Here is a 7,913-nt window from a genome sequence, read left to right as displayed (position 1 = left end):
ACACGTGTCATACTCTGTAAGACAGAATGTTGAGGATGGGCCCCAGACCCAAGGCCCCTATTTCTGCAGGGCTCATGGTGCCGGGAACTGTCATCCCATTGTTTAGCCGACACTCTTCCTCTGCGTGTGGCACCCCGACAAGAGCTATACACCCATCCACACATCAATGAGGTGACATCTGGGCTCCCCGTGGCAAGTTATTTCACACCCCTGGGTCCAGGAATCGCCCTGAGGATGCCCTCATTCTCCAGCAGCCTAGAGGGAAAGGTTCCTAATCCCCTGACTGGTTGCTGCAGGGGGCCAGGGCAGACAAGGAACCAGGGTGGGCAGAGCTGGCCATGGCTTGAGGCTGCTGGGAAGCCATGGCCATGGTTGTCACTCTAGTCTCTAGAATGAGACTAGATCTAGGTCACTGCCAGGAGAGGATCTGGGCCAGGGAAGGTCATGGTCAGAGCTCCCTACCCTTGTCCATCTGGACAGAGCTCATCTACCCTAGTATTACCCCCACCCCCACCCCTGAGCTCAGGACCCCATCCTTCCTGGCGTGAGGCCTCTTGTTATTGGCCTGTATTTTTGCTTCTCCAGGGCAGAAGAATCAGAGTTGGAGAAGGCCCCATCTTCTTGGAACTATTTTTTGGTTCCTTTCTCTAACACAATCTACCTCAGCTGGTCTCTTTCCCCTGTCACAAGTGGACCCCTGGGGTCCTCCACTCCTGTGTCCAGACCACCTCCCAAACCTGGATTCTTAGTTCTTCCCTCGATCCCTATAAGGTTATTTATTTATTTATTTAATTGTTTTTAAGTGAGAGAGGACTTTAGAACCACAACCTTAAAGGAGGGGGCGCAGCAGGTCCCCAAAGTCACTTGCTCTTCATACCTCTTATATAGGAGAAATGGAGAGGGCCACACATTTGCCCAAGACCACACAACAAGTAAATGGAACCATAGGGTTCTCCTTGGCATCAATAAAAGTTAGTTCTGTCTTCTTCAGGAGCAGCGGATAATAGGACATCTTAGAAACAGAAATACTAGGCAGGACCTGGCCTAATACCTAATCCTGAGACCATCTTTTCTTAACATAGAACCCTGCCTCCTATTCCATGATCTTCTACCCTCAATCCAACTTCAGCTGCTGGCCTTTCTCCTCAGACTTCCCCAGGCACCATGATCCCTAAACTGCACATCACTCACCACTGTACCATGTGCCTTGTAATGGTCACCCCCAGCTGACAGCACTGGGCCTCCACCCTCCCCTGCAGTGCCTGCCTAAAGATATGGGCACGGTCCCTTCCTCTCATTATCCCTAAATCTGCCAGTTCTCAGCCAGATCTCTCCTGCACCTTTGTCTCCCTGAAGCTTGTCACCCTGAGGGCTAAAGAAACAGAGCAAGACTGAGAATGTGCAGCTTTCCAGAAGAGAACCAGGGAGGCTTGGGACGTCATCCCCAAACACACCCCTGAAGACTAAGGTTCTGCAGACCCCTCCCCTTTGAAGCTAGACTTGGTTTGGGGTCTATAAAGGCCTGACAGTGGGAGGAAGGTTATCTGGGGCAGGGTGCATGAGCTTAAATTTAGATACAGCCAGAAAGGAAAGTGGGGTGGGTAGAGGCTTGAGAAAGCAGAACTGGGGGGACAGGCAGGTGGGTGTTCCATGCCAATTAGGCAACAAGGTTTAGGCTTTGGAAAGCAACCTGCTGGCCACTGGCTTGAGGCTTCTAATGCATCTGCTCCTCCAGGGATATCAGGAGCCTTGGTTGTATCTAATCCTAAATGTCACTCTGGTTATCCGGAGGACTCTAGGTCCTTGGCTGTCCCCAACATCTGACAAGGGGTCGGCTGCTTAGGATCTGGAGTCTTTTCTAGGTTAGGAGCTCCTGATTCAGAGGGACTTTGTCCAAGTAGAGAGTCAGTCTAGGCACACGTTTCTAACGTAATGCCAAGAGCCCTGATTCCCATCCTCTGCTGCCTCCTTCCCTGACTGAGCTAGATGAGGCCACAGGAGGGGAGCTGAAATCTCTAGGCAAGTGGAGTCACATGAAAGGGTGGGGTGAGTGCTGATTCCCACAAGAAGTATGGGGCAGGGGCCTGGGTCCTCTTTCTAGTCAAGGACACATCTGAAGCTTAGGGAAACAGGACACCTGTGCCATTCTGGTTGGGACATGGAGTTCTTGGTTGCCACCAGTAGATGCAGGAGAAAAAGAACCATATCAGGACACTGCAGTGGATGAGGAAAGGAAGGACCACTGCATCCAGGTCTGATTCCTGGAAGCAGAATCCCCAGGGCACAGAAGTGTTCCCATGCCCAGCCTCTTTCACTGTAACCTCACACGGGGGCCACGCCCTGCTCAGCATCTCTGGCCTTTATTCTATGCACAGCTCTCTAAGAGTCCTCAGGCCAGGCTAGACGGTGGAAGCTCAGGATACCTGCAATAATGTTAAAGTGGAGGGAGGATAGCCACAGAGTGGAGAACATTCCTCTTCATCCAGACAGACCTAACAAGACTCTTTCCCTGCCCCTCTCCTGTCTTGTTACCAAACCAGACACAAGAAAGGGTCTGAATACACCCAGAGCCCTAAGGATTTTATGGCTTGAGAAGTTTTCCCCCTCCCCCAACCAAAAAGCTCACCCTTAACAAAGCATCGGTTTCACTACCTTAGATTATCAAGCTGAGTGGATTACAGATGCATCCTAGTGAGGACTCAAGTGTGAAGGATTCTGCATTCTATATTGGATGGCTTAATGAAGAATACTCATGGAAGCCTTGCCCCTGTAGACCCTTGGGCGGGGCCCGGAACTCCCAAATTTGGCATTGATGGCTTAACACCCAGTTACTTCCTAGTTTACAAAAGGGGCAGGTCCAGAGATGGGAGGTGACCTGCCCAAGCTCACACATCAAGCTGGTGGTAATCTAGGACTAAAGCCAAGGTCCCTTGGGAGGGGGATCCCACCAGAATAACTTCACCTCTGATACCTGCCACATGTCCACAGGAACCGCTAGCCATGCCTAAGGGCCCGATTTCCTGTCAGCACAGCTTTAGGTGACTCTCCCCATGTCCTCCTTCCCCTCTGTGGTCAGTCCAAACCTCTGCCCGCTTCTTAGCCTAGGCCCACTTCCTGGTATTTACTACATCTGTGCCATTCACAGCCCCACAGCCCAACATGCCCTTTCAAGATTTCCTGGGCAGGGAAGGGGCCACGCTGGGGCTTCTGTACTGAGACTTTTGTACACCACAGACTTTTTGTATATTTTTAATTTTGCTGCGACATGAGATATTAAAAGTCATTTCAGTACATTCTGTTTGTGTCCTGTTTGGTTATTCTGGGTCAGGGCTAGGGGACAAGAAAGAACCATTTTCCATCCGGGTCCTTTACAGGCGCATTTTAGTGGGAAAGAAGAACCTAGACCTCCCTGTTGATTGGCTAGAACATCAATCAATCAACCAGACTCTCAGACTGAATCTTCCTAGAGATTTTCTCCAAGTCCGTTCGTTGTACAGAGGAAAGGGGAAAGATGAGAAATGGGAATATACTGTTCCAAGTTCCTAGAAAGAATTCTTATAAAAGCAAGACTCAGCCTGAAGTTCCCAACTCAACTGAAATATGCGCTGTTTACGATGTATATGCCAAGGAAATATTCTATATGCTGTGGCTTACCCTCAAGCTGACCTTGAGGGCCTCAGTAGAAGAGATGCCTTCCTGTTAAGGTTTCCCACAGTGCTGGACTGGGTATAAGTCACACAGTTAGGGGACACACTACAGTTGATCTGCACCCAATTCAGGGTTTGGCTCTAGCATAACGCTTCCCAAAATGCAGAGTATGAGAACCCGTTTTAGCTCACACACTTGATTTTAGCCAAAAGGTTAAGAAGCAATAGAGTGGTTCATTTCAAATACAGGCTTCTATGTTTCAAAAGGTCTCAGCCAGGCATGGTGGCACACAGTGGCATCCCAATGCATGGGAGGTGGCAATAGAATAGTCAGACATTCAAGACAGCACGGGCTACATGAGACCAGGACTCCAGAAAAGAAAGGGGTGTGGGAGCCTCTATGAGAGGGGGTCTGAAGACCTCACTCTGAAGACCAAGTGCGTTGTATCCTCCTATAACCTCCAGTGTTGGCCTTCTCTTGGGGTAGAACCTCTTGTGCCTTCAGAATAAAATCAACCTTTTTGGCCAATGCCAACTTTTTAGAAGAGGGACCCTAAACACCATTTGAGGCACGTGTTAGTGGCACCCAGCACTGTGACAAACAAACCAGAAGCTCCTAAAGTACAACCTAAAAGGAGGAAGGATTTATTTAGGCTCACCATTTCCATGGCCACTGGGTTCCATTTGTCTCAGAACCTCTGTGTGCTGACGCACAGCACCGTGTCAGGAAGTCTCTGGTAAATACAGTGGCTTGTCACATGGCAGACCAGAGGCCTAGAGCAACAAAGAGCCAGTTTCCTCCTCTTTGGCTTCTGCTCCACCTGAGCTCCCAGCCGTTCAGAGCTGTCTTCCCCACCAGTTACAGGAAGGGATCGCACAGACAAATCCACAAGTTTGCTACAGTACTTAGGAGTCTGGTGTTTCCTGGTCATTTGTGGTTGGACCTAAGCTAGCTGGCACCAGATGTGCTTTCCAACCAAACCAAGTTCTGGCCCATGTGATGTGAGCGGTAGAACTTAGTGCTGCTTTAGGGCATCCCTTTGAAGGAGAGGATGGCAATCTGCTCCCAGCTTATGGCGCTGGCTGAATAGATAGGCATTTTACAATGGAGAGACGACCACAGTATGGAGCAATGGCAGCAAGACAGGATGTGCTGGGTCCCGACACACATTACTGCTATACCCGTCTACACTGTGTGCCTTGACTGTTAGGATAAGGGATAAATTATCACATTGAGGCCACTGCTATGTAGCTCTCAGCTATAGCCAAATGGATCCTGGTTGGTGTGTCTACACCACTGGCTCCTAAGAGAAGGTTTTTTGTTTTGTTTTGTTTTTGTTTTTTTTTGTTTTGTTTTGTTTTTTGTTTTGTTTTTGTTTTTTGTTTTTACGAGTATGAGTATTTCCCTGTGTGTATGTCTGTATACCAAGTGTGTGCCTGGTACCCAGAGGTCTGAAGAGGCCTGCCTAATCAGATCTTGTGGAACTGGAGTTTCAAGTGGTTCTGAGCCTCCCACATGGCTGCTGGGAATTGAACTTGGATCCATCAAGTATCCTTAATGGCTGAGCTCTCTCCCAGCCCCTAAAGGAAGCATTCTGGAAACTTACTAGCAGTGTTTTCTTCCAGGATAAAAAAGAAGAGGAGAAGCCCTTGGTATCTCCTGACTGATGGGCTTTACGATTTTGCCACTCTGAGGCCATCTTGCCAATAATATTGCTTGCTAGGGTGTTCATGGCATGGTCCACAGACAGGAGAACACAACAGGAAGTCATTTTCTCACACTTCTGGAGGCAGAATTGGGCTGGTTTCTCCTGAGCCCCCTTTCCTTAGCTTGCAGATCCAGTGTCCCACTGCATTCGTAGACTCTGTGTGTACGAATGTTCCTAGCATATTTTTATATTTGTCAAATCTCTTCCTTTGCTCATATAGGTCCTCATAACAGTGGTATTTCAACTTAATTGTTTCTTCTTTTTTTTTGAAGATTTATCTATTTTATTTCATATACGTGAGTACACTGTTGCTCTTTTAAGACACACAAGAAGTGGGTATTGGATTTTGTTACAGATGGTTGTGAGCCACCATGTGGTTGCTGGAATTTGAACTTGGAACCTCTGGAAGAGCAGTCAGTGCTCTTAACTACTGAGCCATCTCTCCAGCCCCTTAATTGTTTCTTCTAATAAAAAAAGAAAAAAAATCCTAGGCTGGGCATGGTGGTGCACACCTTTAATCCTAAACGTGGGCAGGATAAGCAGATGGATCTCTGTGAGTTTAAAGCCACCCGCTGGTCTACAGAGCAAGTTCCAGGACAGCTAGAGCTACACAGAGAAACTCTGTCTCAAAAACAAAACAGAACAGTATTTGCTTGTGTTTTCTAAGATTACTTTTATACATATGAGAGCTCCATCTGCGTGTACACCTGCATATCAGAACAGAACATCAGACTCGGTATTGATGGTTGTGATACCATGTGGTTGCTGGGATTTGAACTCGGGACCTCCGGAAGAGCAGTCAGTGCTCTTAACCCCTGAGCCATCTCTCTGGCCCTTTGTTTACTTGTCTTTACTTCACATAGCACTCAGGGCTCCTTGCAAGCAAGGCAGGTGCTCTAACATTGAACTACATCCCAGCCCAACTTAATTATTGCTTTAAGGGACATTTCTCAGGACTGAGGCTGTAGTTCAGTTGGTAGTATGCTTGCCTAGCATGCACAAAGACCCTGGGTTCTGTTCCCAGCACTGCACAAAGTGTAACCTCTACCACTAGGGCGAGCAAGCAGGAGGATCAAAACTTTAAGGCCACCTTTGTTTTCACAGTGGGTTTAAAGCCAGCCTGGGCGACAAGAAACCTTGACTGAAAGAAAGAAAGAAAGAAAGAAAGAAAGAAAGAAAGAAAGAAAGAAAGAAAGAAAGAAAGAAAGAAAGGAAGGAAGGAAGGAAGGAAGAAAGAAAGAAAGAAAGAAAGAAAGAAAGAAAGAAGGGGAGAGAGAGGGAGGGAGGAGGGAGAGAGGAGAATGGATAAATAAATAAATGAAATGAAAACTCTATATCCAAATACTGTTATATTTTGATGTACTATGGGTTGATGCTTCAATATGCGAATCTAGAGGCACATACAACCTCAGGAAACAACAACGTAGAAAACCATAAGGATGTTGATGCCACTGTTGGGATGCTCAGCTAACCAGGCCGGAAGATACTCCCAGGCTTCTGCTGAGCCACCTGCGGTCGGAACTGGAACTCGGAAGCAGCACAACTTGGAACCACATGTTTGCTCAAGCTGTTCCCTCTGCCTAGAGTAAGCTAGCCTGCATTCACTCCTCCAGGCAGAGCAGGAATCCCCTCCTCCCAGAAGCTGCCACTGACAGTAACTGCTGCTGCTGCTGCTGCTGGGTGCAGAGGTGATTTCTAGAATCCTCTCCACGGCAGTCCAGCAGTCTGGGCAGCTGAGTTAGCTGGGGCTGAAGCCTGCCAGCCACACTGATGATTCCACCGGCAGGGCGCTTTCTGCCTCTGCTCATCCCATTTTTGATCCGCTGGCTGATTTTAGTAATGTGTGCTATCATTATGTTGCTGTTCCATTTTGTCCCGAGAACAGCTTTCTGAGGAACGCACCATTATTATTATCCTGCTTTTAACACATGAGGGCTACGAGGCTCTGAGACGTGATGCAAATTGCTCAAGGCCATTCATGACTGAACCCTAGTCATCTGTCTCTGGATGATTTATTGACACTAAGCACTTGGTCAGGTCGTGGCTCTGGGGTGGGTTCAGCAGGCAACACAGAGGCCACTTTCTCTTTCTAGTCATCTCCTTGTCCTAGCTGAGATTCCAAGCAGTGACATTTGGTCCTCTTAGTGATTCTTAGAATAAAATAAGGTCCAAATTTATAACCAAAGAGGCTAAGCCTCAGATATAGAAAAGGGGTTGCAACAGCCAGTTACTGAAGCACCAGAGAACACCATCACAGCCAACGATAACATCAAGGGTAAAACTCTAGATTGGCTCAAGGGGTTACTTAGCAATTTTGATGCTCAGAACAGAGTCAGGGATTGGCTGGCATATCTTGGTCTCTTTTCTTTGGCCCAGCATGCAGAGCAGAGATCTCCTGTTCCAGTGCTCAGGTATGACTGACAGGATGCAGGGGCTTAGGAAGGAGAGGCCGTAAGTCTAGCACCAAACTGCCTGGACCTTTCTGGTGTGTGGAGAGAGATGGGAATGGCTAGGGCTGGGCGTGTCCTGTAGCTCCCACGCCTCAGAATGATGAGAG

The sequence above is a fragment of the Micromys minutus genome (genome assembly GCF_963924665.1).
Source record: "Micromys minutus genome assembly, chromosome: 11".
NCBI classification, from domain to species: Eukaryota; Metazoa; Chordata; class Mammalia; order Rodentia; family Muridae; genus Micromys; species Micromys minutus.
The sequence above is the reverse complement of the archived record's forward strand: the minus strand, read 5'-3'. Positions refer to the sequence as shown.